General features: G+C 38.9%; 1 protein-coding gene across 27 annotated transcripts in view; it reads left to right on the top strand.

Moving 5' to 3' along the window:
• The window catches only part of KDM4C (lysine demethylase 4C), a 427,285-nt gene that overhangs the window by 178,681 nt on the left and 225,240 nt on the right, over nucleotides 1–23,364 (top strand). The gene's annotated exons all lie outside the window — the stretch shown is intronic.

Here is a 23,364-nt window from a genome sequence, read left to right as displayed (position 1 = left end):
GAAGTCACATACAAAGTCAGGAGCTTACATTAGTGCAACTTCACTGAAGTCAGAGGAGTTACTCCTGACTTACACTAACGTATGTGAGAGAAGAATCAGGCCCATTGTTTCTGGTTACGTTTGAAAGCTTAAAACTGTTCCATAGTTTAGAATACAGCATATCTTGAAGTGTGTCTGCGCTTACTGTACATGTTTATTTCCTGGATTAGATTGTTCAGCCCCCATGTATAAGAATAGTCTTGCATCAGCATGTGAGCTTTGATATGAAAAAGCAATGAACATTAATAATTGCAATTACCCAGAAGCAGAAATAAATAATGAAAATAAAAAGTGTGCTCCAGGTAAGACTTATAGATTCCTCGGATCTGTTTAAAAACAAAAAATATCCTCACCACAATCCGTGCTGAGTTTCTACAGTGTGATATAGGGTGACCAGATAGCAAGTGTGAAAAATCGGGACAGGGGTGGTGGGTAATAGGTGCCTATATAAGAAAAAGCTCCAAAAATCGGGACTGTCCCTATAAAATCGAGACATCTGGTCACCTTAGATGTACCTTACTTTTCTTATCATCACCTAAAGAAGTCCTAAGGATCTACAGTAATTTGTCTTCCATTTAGACTCCCTCGCTTGAAAGCATTTCAGGGAACTCTTTACAAAGAGAACTTGGATGATGCTCCCTTTGGAGCCACTTACTGTAACTTTGTAGCTAAATATCTGATAGGAGTCTCAAGAGAACATTCTGTATACAACTCCCAGGACAGGCTTTGCTCTGGCTAATTGTAATTTCTGTAGCAATTCCCAGACACTGACACCCTTAGTCTTGTGCTGCTCAAGCTCTGTCTACAGTACCTGCCGGATTGGCGGGCAGCGATTGATCCAGCGGGGGTTGATTTATCGCGTCTAGTTTAAACACGATAAATCGACCTCTGAGCGCTCTCCTGTTGACTCCTGTACTTCACTGCCACGAGAGGCGCAGGCGGAGTAGACTGGGGAGTGGCAGCAGTCGACTCACCGTGGTGAAGACTTCAGCTACGTTATTCACATAGCTGAAGTTGCATAACTTAGATTGATTCCCACCCTCCCCGCCCCTGTGTAGACCAGGCCTAAATTTGGGAATAAACCCTTCACTGCTTTTTTGTTTTGTCGGTAAAACAGTTAGACTAGAGCTTTGTGTGTTAGAACAAAATGATCATAATTCTTTATCTGACGTATGATAATATTCTGTTAGCTGGAGTTAAAATATTGTAGATCAACCAGATATACTATATTTAGCTGACATGCTGCTCAAAAAGAGCCCAGCAAAATTGAAAACTCGGAAATTAATTGACTATGCAAAATGTCAAATGGATCTTTCCTGGTATTTGTAGCACTCTGTAATCATTATTGCCAGTGCTGACTGCAGTGCCATATTCAGAACAGCATCTGTAAAAGAATTGCATATCATACTAGAGCAGCAAGGGAAGGATAGAAATGAAACAGAAAAGAGATAACTAGGTAAATACATCTGCCAATACCTAGGAACTGGGACGTAAATAGTGCTTAGAGTTATAAGACAAAATGTATTCTGACAACAAATATAGGAAATATTTTTTTTCAAAAGGATTTCTTTTCTAATAAAGCCAACCATTAATGATCTTATAAAATAGGAACTAACAATTTGTTTTCACTTGTTAAAGTACTTTATATTAACTTTTTATTATGCAAATTACTTACTAACAGACATTGATTTTAAAAAGAAATTGATTGAAGTATTTAATGGAGAAATTGCTGACTAGATCTGGTTCCATACATTTCAGTTTATAATGGAAATTGTATTTTATTTTTTTTCTGATGTGTGGTTTACTCAATGTTCTTTGCACATCGGTATGATTAAAGAAAGCATGTTTTAGTAATATCTGCGTTGTTTAATAATACCATCCTGGTTTGTCTCTTGCGGTTGCTCTTAAAAAGTCAGCAGCTTCCCACAGTCAACACAGTGTTATCTGAGATACCACACTTGTTCTACTGTTGGAAGTGTTTAATTTTTAATGGTAACCACAGTATATTGCATACAGAAAACCTAAGTGTGGTCTTGATTTTTCTTTATTTTAATTATCAGTTTAAATTTCAGTTTAGCTTCTCAGGATACATCTGTATGGGAAAAGCACAAGCAAAAGAGTTAATTTCAACATGCTTCTCTCCTCTAAATTAAAAATTGGTAAAGATTTAAGATGACCAGTATATTATTTATATATAGGAAATTTCTTTTTATCCAAACAGATGCACTGATCAACTTAAAAGTATGTTGGATAGAATTGAGTTTCTGGTTTCAGAAATTATCATAAATTGGTGGGTTTTGCCAAAATGCTTTGTTTCCTTTGAATATATATTGGATTTTTTAAAGTTTCTGAATATGAAAAAGTAATGGGATAAATAAAACATTAAATTTAAAATAAAATATAGGACATTACAAAAGTAAAAATACCATTGGATTTAATTTGTTATTCATTTTAGTAGAAACTTTCTGGTTTATGTATATAGCTGTTGGTTTCAGTAGCTGATATTGTGAAGATATTTTCAATCAGAATGTCTTGGCTCAAAAAAATGAATAGATAACAATCAGGCACCTTGAGGTTCCTTGAATTAAAACTGTAAAGTTTAAATTATGGATATATAAATATTACAGTACAAAAATAATCTCATCATATATTTCAAAGTCCGATAAAGCATAAGATGATTAGTAGTCAAATGTTTTAACATTGCATGCAGACATAGCCGAAAAGTTTGTTAATATTAAATGGTTTAGTGAGAGACTAGATCTCAAAACATTTGGGAAAATCTGAACTAAGGCCCCATTGCATGTATGCAGAACTATGGGGTTTTTTTTATTACATGAGCACACAAAGATCTAAAATTTGACACAATATCTGAGAAACAGTAGAATGCAATAAAAAGCACAGTTTGTCATTATGTAACGTTAGATATGCATATTTGTGAAGTGTGTAAGATTTAATATTATTGTGTGTGCTCTTAAAAAGCTAATTTTGATTGCTATTTCAGTGAGGTTTTTTAACAACTTCAACTGTTATCCATTTATGATTTTACTGTATTTTTTAAATAACGTTAGATGCATATAATCAGCATTTCCTACCTCATACTGTATGTTGGATTTTTATTGCATATAGTGTATATGTTTGCTTGAATATTAGGAGACCCTATTGTAATGTGGTAATGCACAAGGTGTTAGGGTTTTGGGTGCTGCAAGAATCCTCACTGAATTTCTAGATCCCTTGATGCCTCTCTGGACCACCTCCGAACTCAATCTCTCTTAGGCCTTCCGACGGCCTCTTCCTGGGGTCACTGTGTATTGGCATCTCTCTCTTTAGGTCTCTTCTCCAGGATCACTATCAAGCTTCTTAGCATTTTCTTCCACCCATCTGGTTCTGCTGCAGGAGAGTTTTCTCCACTCCCTCGCAGGGGCATTTCTGACCCTGCAGGAGTCTTCCTGCTCCTTGGTGGCCTCTCCACCAGTGTAGACCAACTGACTTCCCCCAGATTACTTTTACAACTGCCTGGGGCTCCCTTCCTTCAGGGAGGCTCTGTTTGCCAGCAGGCCCCTCTGACCCAGTGTGGGGTTTGGTTATCCCATCACAACATTGACTGAAGAACGTCCACCCCCTTGATGGAATCTCTTATTAGTCTTCATAGTCTTCTAAATTGCCCTTTAATAATTTGCCTCCAACATTAATTTAGAAATTATTGGAATTGTAAACTGTGCACTTGATTTATGTACAAATTTCAGCTTTTTCTATAGTCCTAGAATATATCTAAACACTCTGGTTTTCTTCTTCAGACCTGAAGAAGAGCTCTGTGAAGCTTGAAAGCTTGTGCCTTCCACCAACAGAAGTTGGTCCAATAAAAGATATTATTTCATCTACCTTGTTTCTCTTAAAATATATGTAGACATTTGTATTGACTTAATATGTATTTTGTGACCTAATCCGTATGTCTGAGGGGGCAGAATGAAGTCAGTCATACTAGAAGTTTTAAAATTTCATATGCAGGTCACAAAGTGAAAATATAAGAAGGGTTTTCAGTCAGGGAAAATAACTGAGCAGCAATCAACTGGAGAAACACCTGTAAACTCTGTGGAAGGTACATACGAAGTCCTTGTGGGCATAGAGTAAGATGCAGTATAAATGCCTTCATGCTCTTTGTCACCTCTTGCCTTCTTCCTTTCCATTTTCTTTTTCTCTTTCTCAGCTTATTTGAATAAGTATGTACTCAAAAATATTGCACTATTTCCCATTAGAATGTGTGATAGTTCAGATAAATACCAGTGGCTTTATCTGAGTCTGCATATCTATATATTTAGTCTGTACTTGAAAGTTAAGGAAAGTATCCTTAGTTCATGATTTTGAAACATTCAGAATGTTATCTTTTCAAAACCTAATTGCTTCAGACAAGGGAAAGCTCGCATTCTAACTGTGTTGCACTAACTACGTGTCATGTATGACATTTTATAAGATAGCTATTTTGAGTTGAGGGCAAACTGCCTCTGAAAAAGTTAACTATTTCAAAATGCACATTTCGAAAATTCAAATTATATAATGGGATTGTGTCAGACTTTACAAAAAAATGAAGACAAAAGGGATCAATCCAAACACTGTGTTGTACGTAATTTTATGGAAAAGATATAAGTGACTTAAAATAAGGTTGAAGTGATGCATTTGTTCTAAATTCTTAACCACCCTGTTACTAGATTATGAAGAAATAATATTAATTTATTAACAAAATTAAACGTCACAGTCCAAATGCATCTTGGAGATGAAAATTGTGATGCTATTTTTACTGCACAATGCTAACAGGGTAAGAAGGGTCTATAGAGATGAAAGTTAAAGATCTTCTATCAGGAGAAGCTAATATATGAATGGGGGGAGGGATAGCTCAGTGGTTTGAGCATTGGCCTGCTAAACCCAGGGTTGAGAGTTCAATTCTTGAGGGGGCCATTTAGGGATCTGGGGCAAAAATCTGTCTGGGGATTGGTCCTGCTTTGAGCAGGGGGTTGGACTAGATGACCACCTAAGGTCCCTTCCAACCCTGATATTCTATATTCTATGATTCCAATGGTACTCATTCTTGAAAGAAAAGAAAATAATTGAAAAAAAAAAAAGATGAAAGATGTGGGACACATTTGAAATAGATGAATTTGGATTCCATGTCAGAGTTTTTCTAGAGCTGTGTCTTTTCTAGAACCCAGTTACACACACAACATTTGTGCCACTCGAGCTGCACCAAGAAGACAGGGGTTACTGAACATCTTTAATAAACAAATTTCTTTGAATTGGGTGGTTTTAAAAATATACTTTAAGAAATCATCTTTCTTATTCTCCCACCAATTATTTCTGCTGAGTTTTTTATTGGACATGAAAGTTTTTGACCCATATATAAGATGAAATGTAGACTCGTAATCAAACAGTTATATTCTTACATGATCATGGTCTAATAAAGGTGTTATATATAAGTTCATAATAAACATGATGTCAATGCATAACTGGGATCCATTTTAAGTGAGGTAAATAGACTCCAGTATTTAAACAGTTGACAATTGTAGATGAATGGTGTTAGCAAATGGGACCCACACTAGCATGAGATGAATATCTGTAAATGACTAACTTTTTCCCAAGCAATTCCCTTTGAGTATTTCATTAACAGATGCTTTTTACCTGTGACATGGGTAAATCCTAGTATTGCCTTCCTGTAGAAAATCAACTCTTAATTATCCCACTGAGAGGTAGAGCTCATTATAAGACATGAGAACTGGCTGGATAAGAGAGATTTTGTTCGGGCCATGTTTGGACTTTTCACTGGAGACAAATTTATACTCGGTGGCTATGTTTGCTTTTTGAAAATGAGACAATTGCAATCATGACTGTAAACACTAGCTCAGCTGGGGACTACTGTTGAAAATCATTTCTAGGTCAGATGCTTAGCTCAGGCATTCTTTAAATATGTTTTTCTTAATAGTTAAAGGAGTTTTTAAGGTTTATAAATATAATACATTTCCTACAGCTGTGCAGAATAATCTGGTTTGTAACTTTTTTTGTAACTGGACTTGTGTATTTGAATTTACTCTTTAAAAAGCTCTTGACAGATTTTCCATGTTTTAGCTGTATTATATTAGAAAATTTAGATCCATAGTCCTAACAAGATAGCCTTTCAACATGTTATACGTTTCAAAGAATCATGATGAAATGACAATAGTACAGTATAGTCAGGGGATGGTAACAGTCTGCAAAGAGCAGATGTAGAGTAAAACTCTGCTTTCAGATCTCCACAATGGCCCTGAGTCAATATCAATAATTCTCATGGTTTGTTTGTTTGTTTGTTGTTTTTTACAGGGGGGGTGGGGCAGGGCGGTGGTGTCCATTTGCATTCCTTCCACACTGAGTTTTAGCCAGTGGTTTTGTGTAGTTGCATGAATATTTCTGGCCGACCCCATTCCCAGAACTGTACTGTATAATGCCATAGATTGAGCGCTCCATCATGGAGCCACAGAGCGTCCAGTCCTTTGTGTGGACTCTCCATAACACACACTTCTTCTGCACACAGTTGTAGCACATTGGTTCCACTCCCTTAGTTTTTTACAGGCCCTGGAGAAGGTGGGGAGGGAGGGGCTCAGAATTGGCTCAGTAATAGGGTTTTGCATGTGGAGAGTAATGTAGGGCTAGATCGTGAAACTACAGCATATGACCGTTGTAACACTGCACTGGTCATTTGCACGTGGTGCTTCATCTGGAGAGGAGGGTGATGTTTGCGTTGTTACCCTTTGCTACAAGTTGCCTATGGGAAATGAGAGAGGCTAGTTATATTCCTGAGAAGTAATGGGGAAGGAAGTTTTGGAATTGGCTACCAACAAGTTGTAGAATGGTCACCCACAGTAGCTGGCTGAAGTGATTCTTGCCATCACTCTCACTGCTGGTCTGCTCCAGGGGCATCTCCATTCCATCTGATGCTGGCTGACAGCATCAGCTGTGTCTCCAGTACCAGATGCTGTGTAGCCAAGTAAGTATGTACCCCAGCAAGACAAAGATCAGTGCCAGTATCCTCCTACATCCAGGGAAGCAGAATCCATTGGCAAACAGCAGGAGAACACTATGCTCCCTGGTAAATGGTGTCATTGAAAGGAGCCTGGCACGGAGCATTCATATGTTTCCTCCCTATAGAAATATCACAACTTGGACAGAGCAGGATTGTATACAAGTGCCGCATTGTTCAGCTACTGATTCCAGTGCATGTCGTGTGGCAATGGGAGATGTGGTTAGCCAAAATTGTGGTGAGTGAAAGACTGACTTAACTGTCCAGGACTTGGGGGAACTAGTCATGGCTGGCTGGCTCATGGGGGGCTGGCTGGGTTTTTTAGTGATAAGAGCAGCAAGTGGATGCAGCTGGTGGTAGCGGGCAGCTGATCTGTATTTTTTGCTCTTTGGGCAGCGAAATGGCTTGTATGCGCCTCAGTGGGTAAGCTACTTCAACTGAGATGGCTGAGTTCTCACACCTGTCCAGGCCCTGCTCTTTACAGCTGCCTCAGCTGATTTGTGTTGAAACATTCCTTGGATGGCAAATTCTGCCCATATGTGCATACTGCTCACTGCTCTGTTGCATAGGCTGCGGCTGGGAGCTAGGCATCGAGATTCCCGTTGAGCATGCAATGTTTGTGTAATATGACACCATTGGGTGGGCTGTTCTCAGTAGGGTTTGAACTTAGGACTTCTGGATGTGAAAATATGAGCCTCTTCTGCTTGAGTTAAAAGCTCCTGCTCTGTTGTTTAAAAGCCAGTAGCAGACTCAAGTCTCTATGGGGCCTAGCTGCTAGAAGGAAACAACAAAGCCCCACATTGAGTAAGTGTGTGTTCCACTGCCCCCCGGCTGGGCCTTTCCTCAGCTGCAGAGGTCCATCCAATTTATATTCCTGTACAGCCACCGCTTGTAGTGCTGCGCCCCTGGGTGGGTGGGTTGTCAGCAGCAGGAATTGAAACATTTAATTCAAACACTGCATTGCTATGTTAAGCCAGGCGACTCAGAAAGTGCCTAGAAACCGAGTAAAGCTGATTAGACTATTTTTTGTCCCAGATGAATGTAGTGCAAAAATTAACAGTAATAATTAAAAATTAAAAATAAGTAATACCAAACTAAAACTGATTAGACCATTTCTTTTTAGCCACTGGTGGATGTTTTTTCTAAATCATAGAATCAGCAGCATTTGGCAACAATCAAAATGTTCTGCAATCAGTATTCCGGAGAATGTGAGAAATGAACTAACTAGTACTGTAACACCGACTGTAGATAAGGACTATAAGGCATATTAGCAGGGCTATGTCGAAAAGTAATATATCTGACCGTATCCAGCTCTACTGGCCCTAATGCATGGGGAGGTAGATGCATAACTCCCATTAATTCTAATCAACTTCAATGTGCCTTTTAGTTGTCCAGTGCTTTGCTGTTTCTTTCAATGACAGCACTGACCGTTCTTCTGCTTAATTCTTAAAGTAACTTCTTGTAAATATTTGCCTGAGAAATCGAGTAGGCCTTTTTAGTGTATGTTTAGTGCAGTGTTTGAAAGAAGCTAAACTTAGTATTAATTGAGATAAAATATTGGTTTAATATATTATAAATACATAGACAGATTTATGTCACTATATTGCCCCCCCTTCCTATTTTGTGGTAGGACATGAAAACACAAGAACAGAGGAAATTCTACCAGAAAATGAAATCTAAACTTCACACTTTGGTTATAAATCTTACAGTAGGAAACAATTATGTGAACATGTGCTCTGCCTATTCTAGCAATGACAGTAACAAGGCAAACCTACACACTTCTCTGCCCCAAAAAGTGATCAATTACTACCCAACGTTGTCATCCACGCCGGAGTACGAGATAAGTACATCACGTGAAAGTAGTGACAGAAATTGTGACAGTATCAGTTCCACCTCCACAGGAATTGGATTTAAATGTGGTTGGATTATTGCTGTCGTTTTGAAAAAGATTCAGAAACTTACAGACTGACTTAAATTCATCAACAAACCTGAAGAAGGCTGGTGGGGAAAAAAAACAGAAACAAAATCAGGGAGCAACAAGAGACATCCAATTTTAGTATATATACTTTTACTTGCGTTGTCACAGGCCCCATGCATATATTTGATATACACACACGAAGAGCTGAGTTCATGTAAGGTGGAAAGTAGCCCTCCTCTTCTTGAGTTGGAGGAGCAGTACTCCCCTCCCTCTCTTTCTTATCGGATACAGTGAGCACTCCCCTCTCTTTACAGTTTACTTTAACAACTGCAAACATGTATATACTGTGTGGACTCAAATGACTATTTACATGTTACCCTTTTAGCATTTGATTTTATACTGGAATATTTTTTCTCTGTTTTCGTATATATGTTATGCTCCTGGTCATGTTCAAAGTACTAGCTTTAGAATTGAGAGATTTATTATTTTAGCACATAGAGAATTTATAATCCTAATTACAAAGTATTTCTCCCTTTCTCCAATAAAGACGAGTGCCTTAAATCATGTCTTGTTACAACTCATGAACAAATGTGGAGCGGATTTTGGATTTAGATCTAACCCTTGTCATATAAACGGACTGTTTTCCTGGAAACTCGTAAAATAGATGTTTTGCTCAAACACAGTTTCAGTTCAGAAAAAGAAGGTAGATTTTCTTGTCAAAGAATCTTCGTTTAAATAGTTCTGATTTATGTCCTCTTTGTCCCTAAAACATCTGAAGAAGAGTTGCACTGAAATGTTTGCTTCACCGAGACACTTCTTGCTTACAGAGTTGCCTCTTGTTTTTGTTTACTCCAGGGTTTTTGTTTTATATTTAAAATTGAAATTCAGTTCTTTAAAAATGATTTTATTTTATGGTGGTTAATGTTGCCTGCCTTTCCATCTGTGCTGATATATATCTCCTGCTGACTCAGAATAGCTTTTTTTGTAATATACTGTATATATATCTGCCCCTTGCATGGATATAGCTTTCAAAATAATGCACAACTTCTTATTTAAAAACAAAACCAGTATTTCAGTACGGTAAACTGCAGGAACTTCTGAAAATAAACCTGTTGTTATTTTTGAGGCCTTGAAATACAATAATACATATGACATTTACTGTGAGCTCTCAATGTTTTTGGACTATTTCTAAAATCAGACCATTTTCAGTGTAATATGGGGAAAAGGCTTGTTTCCCGTACTGAATCAATCTAGTTGAGGAAGTTCTACTTTCAAAGATTTTTATGGGCTTGAATGTTGAGGCCGTGGTGGTCCCTTTTTTAGCATTTTTTACCACTTGAGAGTGTCTTTCTGGGAATTCACAGCAGGTGCAAGGATTGTGAGGATTTCCAGAGTTCATGTTGCTGAGGCTTGCATGTTTAAATAATTTTATGCAATATAGAGGGGCTTCTCTGTGTGTAGAATTCTCACTGTAACATTATTCTGCTTCCAAAAAAAAATTGTCCTGCTGAGAAGGAATGTCTTAACATAGAAATTATTAGCATGGATTCTCCCTTTCTGCATTTCCAAGTAGTTTGTGGGTGGGAGCAGGTGCAGCGAGTTTCCTATCTGAATTCTTCTTCTTCTTCTTCTTTATTATTATTATTATTATTATTATTATTATTATTTTTACATTTGACAAATCAGATTAGTTTAGCTTGTTTGTTCAGGAGGTTTATTTCTGATATGTCTCATTAGTTGAAGAAATTTGTCAGATAACCTGAGGTTGGAATCTAGATTTTATGGTGATGATCACATAAGGAGTCATATAAAACATTTCCTCATTGTAGACATTTATAATGACATACAATTGATATTGACCAGATAGGGAGCAATTGTTTCTGCCATCTTTGTACTCCCTCATTCCTTATAAAACATGGCAGTGGTGTTCTGGTCAAAGTTACAGAGAACTGGCCTCTTCTCTGGTTGATGTTGTCTGAGCTCCATCAGTTTAAGAATCAAGAGAACTGAGGAGGTGGCATCTTGAATTCACGTCTCTAACACTGGACCACAGAGCTGACCCATTGGCTTGCAGTTCTGCCTAGGATTTGTGCCCATCGGTAGCAGTAAACGAAATTTACTCAGTTTTGGTTCGTAATTTTTTTAATTGCATAATGAATGCAGTAAAATAAGTATTTGAACTCCCCCCTGACTCTCCCCAATAAGTATGTGAAATTGCCTACATGAAAACAATGGGTGGGATTTTCAAAAGTGTTCTAATTCTTCTCCCACTGAAGTCAACGGAAGTTTTACCATTGACTTAAATTAAGAGTGGATTCATGCCAAAGCTGAGCACTTTTGAAAATACTGCACAGTATTTTCATACAAGATTTAGTGAGTGTTTTATATTTGTGGTGACTGCTTGGTGTTAAATAACTAACGTATAGAACCAAATTTTCAAATATGGGCAGATAAGTTGTGATTGTAAGTGGGTAATGCTCTACATCAGGATATTTTCCATTTATAGCTTTAAAACATAGCCCATAATAACTATAAACTGTGTGTCTGAAATGCCTTAATTGTTCTTTCCTTTAGTTGGCAGTAAAGCTTGTGGAATGTAGGGAGATGGGATAATTAGGGAATTAAACGCCGACACTATTGAACTACAGTGAAATTATATTTTTCTGTTGATTTTTGTGCATTCTTTATTGATATTGGAATCAATTCTGGTTATTCTTACATGACTTTTCAATTGGCTGCCATACAATACTACTTTCAGAAAATGTTTACCTTTAAACTAACAAAATGTTTCTAGAACTTTGTAAACAAAATCATGCTCTTGTGAACTTAACTTTAACTTTTGTATTTTTATTTAGTAGAAATAATGTTAATACTAGGTTTATTAAAGATGACGATTCAAGTAAAAATGTGTATTCGGTTTGTTATTTAAAATGCAGTTCTACTGTAAATAAGGGCAAGTTAGTAACAACAAATGAACTATAACCATTAAAGCCTCCAATTCAAATGTAATATCACTATTTAGAGAGTTTTGTAACCTTTGATGTATTGAAAAAATAAATACATTCCCATGGTATTTATAAACCTGAGGAACACATTCTCACCTTGTTGCACGCAGGCAACTTTTATTACATTTTATAGGAGCTATGCTTAATATTGAAGGAAGAGAATCTGGAAGGATCCTGTGAATTGATTGAACAACTGTCCAGATTAGGAACCGAGGCCTGTCTTTTGGAGATTTTTTTGTAAGGCTCAAAAAGGCTTAAAATAAAATAAAAATCTTGTCCCAACTAAAATTACAGAAGTAAGTTTTGTATTCATTAGATATTCATCCTTTATTTCTTTTTTAACTTTTATTTGGGAATTTCTGAATTAAAAAATTGGTGCTTAGAATTTCATACCAATTTATTATCTGGCTAAGCATCACTTATTCCTCTAGCACCAGTCAATTTTATTGAAGTGTTGTTCTGTTCTGAAAAGTAACTAATGTATGTAAAAACGGCACCTACTTACTCAACAGATTTGTTCCCTCGGTGAATTCAGTCATAATTGCTGACTTGTAAGTAACTAAAATAAGTGTTTTCTGCTTTTTACTCCTGTTAGTCTGGCAGCCAACATATCTAAGAGAGAATGAGATGAATTATTTCCTTTCTCATGTATCATCCACAGAATTGTTTGTAAAGGTCCATCAGTTACCCCGGTGCACTGAAGGTAGCAGAATAGCACAGGTGTTAGAGAAGACCTGATTTGGCCAGTAGGACCTTTATTTCTGATGATGGTGTGTGAGATACTAAAAATCCGCTTGATTCTTAGATCCCAGATTGGGGTTGTAGACATGGAGTGAGAAATAATCTTTTTACTTATAAACTGAGCATGTTGAATCTAGAAATCCTGGAGATACAACAGTCGTGGATCCCAAAATGCTACTTTTAGAGACTCACTTTTCAGAGTGAAACTACACTTTGAGTGGAAGTTTTAATAATACTATCCCAGTCCAGCAGCATTCATTGCCATGGTCATTAGGGCAAATCTATTCTATTAAGTGTGTCTTGATTAAGAATTCATTATACCTCCCTTACATCTTAATTCTTCACGTTGTGAAGAAAAACCTTTCTAGGGGAGGGTATGTGTTCCTGTCACGTTGTGGACATGTAACTTCTGCAAATACATGCGTCTTTGGGAGAACCTCCTTCCATGTGTATATATCTTTTATGTTGAATGGAATTAGAACTTAGTCATACAATTGAATAACTCAGTGGGAGCTGAAGGCACTTAGCACATTCTAGAATTGCTGATAACCTTGCAGGATCAAGCCCTAACTGAGCATCAATCACCTTTTTTGCAAATACAGTACACAATGCAGTGTGATATTCCAGCTATGCGACTCCTAAAACGGAATGTGCTTAACTTGACGTACAATAGCAACTAACTGTTTTAAAGCTAAGTTTAACTCAAATATTGTAACATAGATGTGTTTACATTATTATCTTGACACTTGTGAATACATAACTTATTTTAAAGCAACATTTTTTGTTTCTGTTTAAAAATTAAAGTACACAAAGCTATTGATTTTGATCAGTATTCTGATTCATGCTTAGAGCCTCTGATTTATTACCTCTATTGATTGAACATTACTGCCTCTGAACTTATGCCAGATCCAATAGGATTGGGTAGTGCTGGAAGTAGTCAGTGTTACAGTATTAGTTAGACACTTAAGCTGCTCGAAACTAGACTGCTAAAGTCAATTCTGAAGATTGATTTAGCTTTGGAGGATTTAATACACATCAGTGACAGAAAATGGTGCTTTGTGACAGTTTGGAATGGTGTAACAGAAGACTTTCAGTAAATATAAGGCCTCAGGAGTCTAACCAGTTTCACGGTACCTTTTTGTAAACATTTCTGTTAGTAAATAATTTACCAGCATATTCATTGTTCACAAATTTTCTTAATTCCTCTTTTTTTGTAAGTTGCAAACTACAGTCTGGCTCAGTTTCTAGAATATTTTATTTTTGTAAGAGTACATAGATTTAAATATCACTTATTTTCAAAGCGTATATTTCTGTTCAGGGATTGACACAATATATTCACATACAGAATGTACCCTCAGATATTTAAAATAAGATAATGGGCCAGATTCTTGATTGTCCTGTGGCCACAGTGCACTATTCAGGTGGTGCAAAGCAGACCTAAATTGGGTGCCTATCCCTTGCATGGGGAATTCTTGGGTGGTATAGAGGTACTATACTGGTTCCTATGTCACTCTAGGCCTGGCCTCCACTGTTGAGATTGTGGCTAGGAACAAGGGCCGGCCCCATGTCTTGCAGGTCCCTGGTACCTGGAATGGCCCAACAGGTAATAAGCTCCTAATGTAGTATATGAAGAATCTGTGTTATGCATCCTGTGGATTAGAGAACCAGATCATTTAGCCAGGTTTTATTTACTGGAATTTGCACACACAGTTGTTTACTTTGTGGAAAACTTGCAAGGAAATCAGCCTTTGGAGTGCATACCCCTCAGTTAGGAGACCTGTTAAGGAAACACTGAAGAAAAAATAAATATAATATATATATATAAAATACAAAAGAACTGTAATAAAAGAATATTATGTAGGTTTCATTATGCTAGATTTACTGTTACGCATCTAACCTTAATTGTGTCTCCTGGTGAGTCCATCCTGCACACTGAATGAGGCAGGGGTCTTCTAGGAAAAATAGTATGGGGGATCATGTAATTAGAGGCTGTATCATAATAGATACGCACAAGGGGGCTGAATTAAAGCTGCCTAGGCAAGCATAAATATGGCATTTTGTAACTTCCAAGTGCTTGACTTTGCAACCTAATGAATATTCTTTAATAGAATTTTGTTTGTATGTAATTTCCTTGGTGTTTTCAAAGGGAAACTGGAAAAACTAATTCTATTATATGCAACTTTAACAACCCCCTGCATGCATCATCAAAACTGTCACCCTTCAGCATTGCAATTTATACTGAGTTACAGGATTAACTAAATTACCTCGGATTAGGAGAAGGCTATTGTCTTGGAGGGGGGAATGGACCACTGTGTTGGGAATGTGGTCAAGTTGGGGAGGGGTGCACAGCCTGGCTTGTGTGTCTCTTTTTCTCCTCACCCAGAAGTTGGGGTAGGCTCCAGCCACATGTGGTGCCCCGAGAGCGAGGCGGGGGAAGACATGGGCAGCTGGGGCCAGGTGCTGGGTCTGTAGGTGGACAGGTGAACCCTGACCTGACTCTGCAACCCCACCACCCCTACCACAGCTGCTCCAGTCACTCCTAAGTGTTGAAGGTACATGGATGTGTGGTAGTGCTGCTGCTTTGGCATCAGCTGGCATTAGAACGATTGTTTGTTCAGTTATTATTGTGGCAGGCTACTAGCATTTTCCTGAAGAATACAAGCAGCAGAATGGAAGTTGTGATGTTTAATTCTTTATATCTCAACAAAAGCTGAACAGAATGTCATGGGACAAAGTCCCTACCTAGAAGGTATTCCCTCTGCCAAAGTCCCGCTGCAAACGGAAGAGATGTGAGAGCTTATCAAAGAAAAGGCCACAAGAATCTTTTATAATGAAAAGTGGTAGGCTATCTAAATATAGTAGTTACTACCAGTTTCCCCTGTAACGTGTATATAATAATTTCTCCAAACAAGCTTTCACATGGCCAGGAGAACATAAAATTACCTCTTAAACTCTATAGCATTATATTTTCTGAGCCTGTTAAAAACAAACAAACAAGTTTAAAAAAACCCAAACAAACAAACCCTCCCATTATATGCAAGTTTTTCATTTATAAAACAAAGTAAGGTATATTTATGATTGGTATTATTAAGCTGAGATCAAATAAAATTGACAGGGGAGGGGGGACAGCAGGAGAGGGGCTGGGGCTGGCCGGGAGCTCAGGGGCCGGGCAGGATGGCCCCACGGGCCATAGTTTGCCCATCTCTGGTCTAAGACCTATGAGAAACAGGGCTGCATTCCAGTAGAGCTTAGCAGCTCTGCAAGGGAGCTGCTTCTTGCATCAAGCCTCCCTTCACAGTTGCTGCATTATCTTTAGTCTCTTAGATTACTGCAGGCCCCCTCATCTCTCCTTGCTCAGCCAGCCAGCCACACACTCCTTTCCTGCAGGCTCCTAAGATCTACAGGAGGTGAACTGTGTTTCTGTATGAAGACTGCAGGGAGTTGAAGTCTTGGAGCCTTTACCCTGTGTGGTGATGTATGTTGGTGGCTAGAGAGGGACATTATAGTTGAGCCTGATGTCTGGGAAAACTTTGTAAAACTTCTCAGCCCCCTGGTGAATCTCTTTAGGACCATCAGACTCCTGACCATCCATAGAAAATTTGCTAGATTCGGGTGTTCCTAAGTCATCATTGAATAATTTCAAAGTTACATTGTCTCCGTTCATCTCAAATTTACTCCTGGGTACTAAATCTCAACAAGATCCTTCAATAAAACTACACATGGAGCTTCTGTGGCAAAAAAAGTGTTAGAATTTGCAAACTGTGATTAACATGCATATTTGATCTCTCCCATCTGGAGTAAGTTACCTCAAATTTGGTAAAACAAAAGATCATCAGTTATCCGTATGTGCCACAGGCAAAGCTGAAAGGACTTCTATTGGGATACTAGAGGTGAGCCAAAATTGGCATGATGATGATATTAATTGTGACATTTGGGGGTTTACCCAGACCAGTGAAGGGATTCGGTCACCACCGACCCTGTAACCGTGGGTGCCTTTAGCCTGTGCAGTTTTGGCTCAGAGTCCTGACACCCAGCAGCATGCCAACAGCAAATGTCACACCCTGAGCTTCCAGTCCCGAGTCTCCCCCAGTCTCCCTGTAGTGTCCAGTCCCTCTTACTGGACGTTCACAGAGGTGTAGCACCAAATTTGCTGCCTCCAAAGAGCCAGTACACAACAGCTTGTTCGCTCATTTGAGGTTATACATTGCACTTTAATACACAGCACTGAGATGTCTGTAGTAAAATTAAGAATAAGTCCCTTAACAAAGAACATCGATTTAAGTGATTTCAAGCAAGAGTGAAAGAGAGCTGAAAGGGTTACAAATAAAACAAAAATAACATGTGTAAAACTTAATCCTAGCAAAATATAGCTTTGCTTAACACAGTTTCTTACTCGCACCAAATCATTTGCATTCTCCAGCATGACAGGCTGTTGTAGCCAGGATCCAACCCATTCAGAATCAAAAGTGCTGGTTGCTTTGTTTCCTCAAGAGACGGATGCCACATTGGCTTTTTGTTTCTGCTGCTATCTCCCCAAACTCATTATTTTGTCCCCAGAGTCAGAATGATCACCTAATGTTCTTGCTTTCCTGTACTTCCAATCCACCTGCTGATTCATAGGTAAATAGGGCTTCCGTTGTTTTGCTTCCATAACACTTAATTTACATTGGAGACAGGTAGGTAGCTTCCTTTCCAGGAGGAAACCAGTTCCTCCCTTTGCTTGGTCACAGATTTTAAAGCAGTGGTCACCAACCGGTCAATGGCAATCGACTGGTCGATCCTAGAGGATCTCCCAGTTGATCGCGATCTCTGGCGGTGCAGTGTGGCTGCCACTAAGACAGACTCCCTGCCTACTCCACCCCCACACCGCTCCTAGAAGCGGCCAGTACAGCCCCGGGGGTGGGGGAGCAGGAGGCTCCCACTGCGTGCTGCTCCTGCCTGCAAGCACCACCCCCGCAGCTCCCATTGGCTGGGAGAGCTCCCATTGGCTGGGAGAGCTGCGGGGGTGGTGGTTGCAGAGTGGGGCAGTGCGCAGAGCCACGTGCTCCCCGCTAGGGGCTGCAGGGGTGTGTTGGCCCCTTTTGGGAGCAGTGTGGGGCCAGGGTAAGCAGGGAGCCTGCCTTAGCCTCGCTGCGCTCACCGCCGACCAGGAGCCGCCAGAGGTAAGTGCTGCCCGACGGAAGGCTGCACCCGAACCCCCAGTCCTGAGTCCCCTCCTGGAGCCAGTACCCCATACCCCAACCCTGAGCCCCCTCCTGGAGCCAGCACCCCATACCCTTTTCTGCACCCCAAACCCTCTCCTGCAACCCAACACTATACCCCAGCCCTGACCCTTCTCTCAGTGCCAGCACCCTGTATTCCCTCCTGCACTCCAACCCCCTGCCCCAGCCCTGACCCCCCTCCCAGAGCCAGCGCCGTGCACCCCCTCCTGCACCCCAACACTCTGCCCTAGCCTGGAGTCCTCTCCTGCACCCCAGCTCTCTCCTAGAGCTTGCACCCCATATCCCCTCCTGCACCCCTGCCCCAGGTTTAGCCCAGAGCCCCCTTCTACACTGCGAACCTCTCGGCCCCAGCCCAGAGCCCACACCCCCTCCCAAACCCCAACCCCAGCCCGGTGAAAGTGAGTTAGGGTGTGGGAGAGTGAGTGATGGGGGGAGATGGAGTGAGTGGGGTGGGGTTTTGGGGACGGGGCAGGATAGATCTTAGGTTGCCCTTAGATTCAAAAAGTGATCTTGAGAGTAAAAAGGTTGGAGACCACTGCTTTACAGTATGGTATCCGTGAGTATCCATAATTCGTCATATAGTGTTAATATATACATTTCACAATGATATTAATTACCAGTGTTTCACTGGCTTTCATAACAGACCTTACTTGATACACTGTTATAGTACAGAAATATTGTATACAATTCATTGGTTCAAATGCTTATTCTCTGAGGTTCAGAACCCCTGTTCTCCCCCGGATCCTGATCATCACAAAAATACCTAGCTCTTGTACAGCACTTTTCATCAGTAGATCTCAAAGTGCTTTACAAAGGAGATCAGTATCATTATCTCTATTTTAACAATAGATAATAGTGGACGGCTATGAAGAGCTACTGCCACTCTCCTGAAGGAGGAGCCCTAGATGAATGTAACATAAAGTAAATAAAGGAAACTTAAATATATTGGACCAAACTCAGTCCTGGTGTAGGCAAGTGCAGTTCCCAGATAAATCGGTGGATACTGAGATTGCTTATGGCAGGATGGATTATTGCCTCCTTTTTTGTAGTGCCAAAGGGTGGCACTTTATTTTCTAGCAAATAAGATTAATTGATAATTTTTTACTTTTAAAAGTGATTTAAGAAAAGCCTTAACAACTTTCCTTTGTCAAGTGGCTCAAACTGGATTTAGTCCTTTCTCTTCAATTCAGCAATTTTTGAGGAGAGAATGGGCATCTATTATGAAACACATGAAAAACATTAAAAATCTCTCTTTCATTGAAAGAAGAAAATTGGAGTTTGTCAACGTGATTTGCTGACTTACGGTACTCTATTTCACAGCTTTTGCTTATAAAGCAATACTATATATGAACAATGTAAATGCTGCTTTTTACTTATTCTGAAAATATTGTAATTAAGACACTTCAAAACGGATTAATTTCTGCTCTAACATTACCAGTGGATTAATGCAGTCATTTGCTTTCACTTCCATTAGAAGTATTTGCAATCCTTATGAAACTGAAATCATTCAAGCCATCCTCTTTTCTAGAACTGTATTTCCATCTTCTGCAATTAAAGAGCTGACTCTATTTTATTGGGACTCTCTATTTAAAAGATAGCTACGCTGAAGTGGAAAAGAACTCTAGAAATGGGCCTTGACGGAAAAATGTGACAGAGAAAAAACGTTTTTAATTTGACAATGGAGATAGTATTTTTATCATAATTGTTTTGTTTGGTGTGTGTACGATATTAAAAAATGATTTGATATCAAATTAACTAGCTATGAATTGAGAAGAAATCCAAAATACTCAGGGCTGGTTTAACCTGGAATCTGTCTATTCATGCTGATTGGTCCTTGGTGATATACTTCTCTGCATCCTCACCACCATACTTATTTTTTTGACAATTTCTGGCACAGGAATTCAAACTCTGTAGGCTAGAATTTGGTGATCTTAAAAAAAAAAAAAAAAAAAATCAGAAACGTCTTTGTTCTTTCTTTTCCATAATAGACATTTGCACCTGCCACAGGTTGACTTGACATATGCCTGAGAGTAATAATGTATGGCACTAGTTAATAATGATTTGATACCTTTGGAGATAAACCTTCAGAACTCTTTTCAGATACTGCTGTTCACACCCTCATAGTCTGAACTGTGGGCACTATAGATATGCCCTTAGTGTCTCTCACTAGGGCCACTCTGCACTGACTCGCTGCCCACTGCTGCTGCTCCCCTGTAAGTCCCACACAGACCTGCACCCATCAGGGAGCTCCAGATAACGTATGTGGCCACTGCCTCCAAATAGAATCTGGCCATTTCCTGGTTCCTCTGACAAGCCCAGGAGGAAGGGGATGTGTAGTGGGGAGGGGACTGATTGATGTTGTAGTCCTCTGCTTAGCAGATTCATCACAATATTCTGCTGTAGTGCTTTGGATTTGTTCTGCATCCACCTTGCCATTAAAAATGATGTAACCAACTCTGGTGACCGGGGAGAATGCTGTTGTTTCATCAGCTTCTCTTGTAATGTGATGTAAGCAAGCAAGAACCTAAGTTCAAACACATTGACACTTCTGCCTGGTACAAAGCTACTCTTACTCTTTGTAATGCAGGAAACAGGATTTCTCCAGCGCAAACCGAAACAATTTTGTATGAACTGCATTGAGTGCCTTTAGGTTGGAATGACTGTGTTTATGTATTTTGTGATGAATTAATATTTTGCCATTCTAGTGATAAGCACTGTTCCTTTTTCTTTAATGGCATTTTACTGAACAATAATAGAAGTGAAACGACCCGTTTAGTCACCTAATCAACCTTCCTTCTCACAATGAACAATTGTTTCCTACAGGACATTTACCAGTGCATTATCTATTATATTTTTCAGTGTCCCAAGGACTTTTACAACTTCCATAGGAGACCGTTGCATAGACCAATGATTCTCACTGTTAAAGCAATTTTCCTAATATTCATCCTAAAGTTTATTCTTGCTTAATTTCACCCCATTATTTCTAGAGTAGCTATACCCCCTTGTACCACCACAAATCATTTTATCCGCTCATTGGTGTTTATAACTTTTGAATATTTGTAAAGTGTTAATATGTGTTCCCTCCTTTGTCAGCCCTTAGCCAAGTTATATTTAACTCCTTTAATTTTTCTTAACAAGTGATTCTCTCCTGCCTACTAATTATATTGGTTATGCTTCTGTGAGCTCTCCCCTATCAGTGTACTACTTTTTGATTACAAAGTGCCCAGAACTGCATACCATACTTCAGGTTGTAGTACAGTTACAGAGAGAAGGGACTGTTAACCTCTGTGCTACATTATATGATGCCTCTGCATATCAAGCCCAAAACTGCATTGTGTGTGGGAGGATGCGGGGAGAGGAAGTGCAGTGCACTGTTATACAACACTGCAAACTCATATCTAAGTTATTGTCCATGACCAACCCAACCATTATTCCCTTGCTGTTTCCTCCTTCCCTTTAAATATGTGTTTCCAGTTACTTTTCCAGTTTGAAACTCACTTCATTTTCTCCCCATGTTTCAAACCTCTTTAGGACTGGTATCAGGTCTGGTTTTTTGCTTGACTCCTTGACTTTGACAATTAGATTTGAGGTGTGTTTGGAAAGTTATAGATGCATATAATCCAGATTAGTTAATTTGTATGTATTTAAATATACCCCAAATATTATTTGTTCTTCATCAACAGATATTTTTACAAGATCATCATTACATCCTAAATACTCACTTTTAGTTTTCTTTTTAAAGACAGATTTAAGATAAATTCATTGTTTCAGCCATTTTTAAGTCATGAATTTCCTCATCTTTCTTATTTATTAATATTAATATGCTTACTTTGTGTACCTATGAGATATTTGTCAAAATCTTTTCTTCTTTAGCTATTACCACCTCTTTCTGCTTTTTTTTTTTTTGTTTCCCTTAATTTTTCTCTATTAAATATAAAGGACTGTGTGTCCTTGTTTAGTTGTCTATCCCATTTTCCATTTCCAGGGCATTATTTTCTTTAACATCAGATCTTTAAGCTGTCCCTGAGAATCCATGCTGGCATTTGTTGTTATAGAAAGAGAAAAAAAAGTTTCTGAAAATATCCTCCTTTACTCTGTTTTTAGCTCTGATTCCTGAGAATCAAACTGGTACACACCTGCCATAGCAAATGTGTGCATTGATAAAACTTTTTTTTTTTTAATCATGACTTAAGAAATCTACATATGTTATTTTTTACATAGCAGACAGTGAGTTGATTCCATCTGCCTCTGCTCTTCATGGCCAGCTGTAATAAAATAAAATAAAAAAAAAGTCTGGACTGATCGTATCTGCTCATCTATATTAAAACGAATGAAAGATTCTGTTTTCTAATAACACTAATAAGAGATTTTTTAAAAATGTATCTTTTCACACTAATGGCAGCATGATACTGAAGTTTCCCTGCAAGGTGCAGCAGTAGAAGCTAAAATACTATCCAGGGTTGCATCCTTTTTATTAGGCAAATGTATTTAATACCAAAATGGATCTGTTGTAATGCTGATCCATTTCACATTGGTGTTGATAGCATGAAGTGTCTGTGCCTGATATTCTCAAGCTAAAGCTTCCAGGGGTGGAAGATAATGACTTTGGCACTAACTCTTTCTTTGTAGTGCCTTGAAAACACATGCGTGAAGGCTGCCTGGCACACAGCCACTTACGAACATTATGCCCTGCCTAATGCATTCAATAGTTTCCTCACAGATTTATTGTGACCATGAATCCTTTACAGCTCTTTCTGTCAAATTCAACCTACCAGCATATTTTTCTACAACACAGTTAGATAGATTACCAGAAGTTTATTTCCTATTTTTTTTCCCTTCGAGGCTTTGCCTATAGTAGTCTGTTTTCTCTAAAATTTCCAGCCATTGCTAGGTTCAGTTCCACTGCAGGCGAGAACAGTTGGGGCTGCGGCATGAATAAGGTGCCAGAGGCCTCCAGCATCTTTATCATCTTGTCATTTAAATCTGCTAAGAGCAAGGTTAGTGAACAGGATGGTAAAAATGCTGGCAACTGCAGGAACTTTGTCTATACCAGTGCCCACTCCATTGCTACCTCTAGTAGAGTTGAACTGGTGGTAACAGTGTTAGGAAAACTCAATGATAAAAAAGCTAGTGTAGACATAGCCCAGTTTTCTGCATTCCTTTTGGCGCCTGAAAGATAATCTCCCCAGAGGCTGTCATGAATGCTGCGGAGGACCATATAGGGCTCGCTTCACAGCTTATCAAAGTTGCTCCTTAATTACATAAAGAGCTGTCTGAAGAGCTGTGAGAGACACTACCTCCCTACCAGAGCACACTCCTATTTCTGTTAAATGAATTTACTATTAAGTGTAGAAGAAAGGTTCTAGTATGTTTAAAAAAAAATCATATTTTGAGCCAAAA

Source organism: Chrysemys picta, chromosome 6, assembly GCF_011386835.1.
Source record: "Chrysemys picta bellii isolate R12L10 chromosome 6, ASM1138683v2, whole genome shotgun sequence".
Taxonomy (NCBI): domain Eukaryota; kingdom Metazoa; phylum Chordata; order Testudines; family Emydidae; genus Chrysemys; species Chrysemys picta.
Note: the sequence above shows the minus strand (reverse complement) of the source record. Positions and strands in the feature narration are given on the sequence as shown.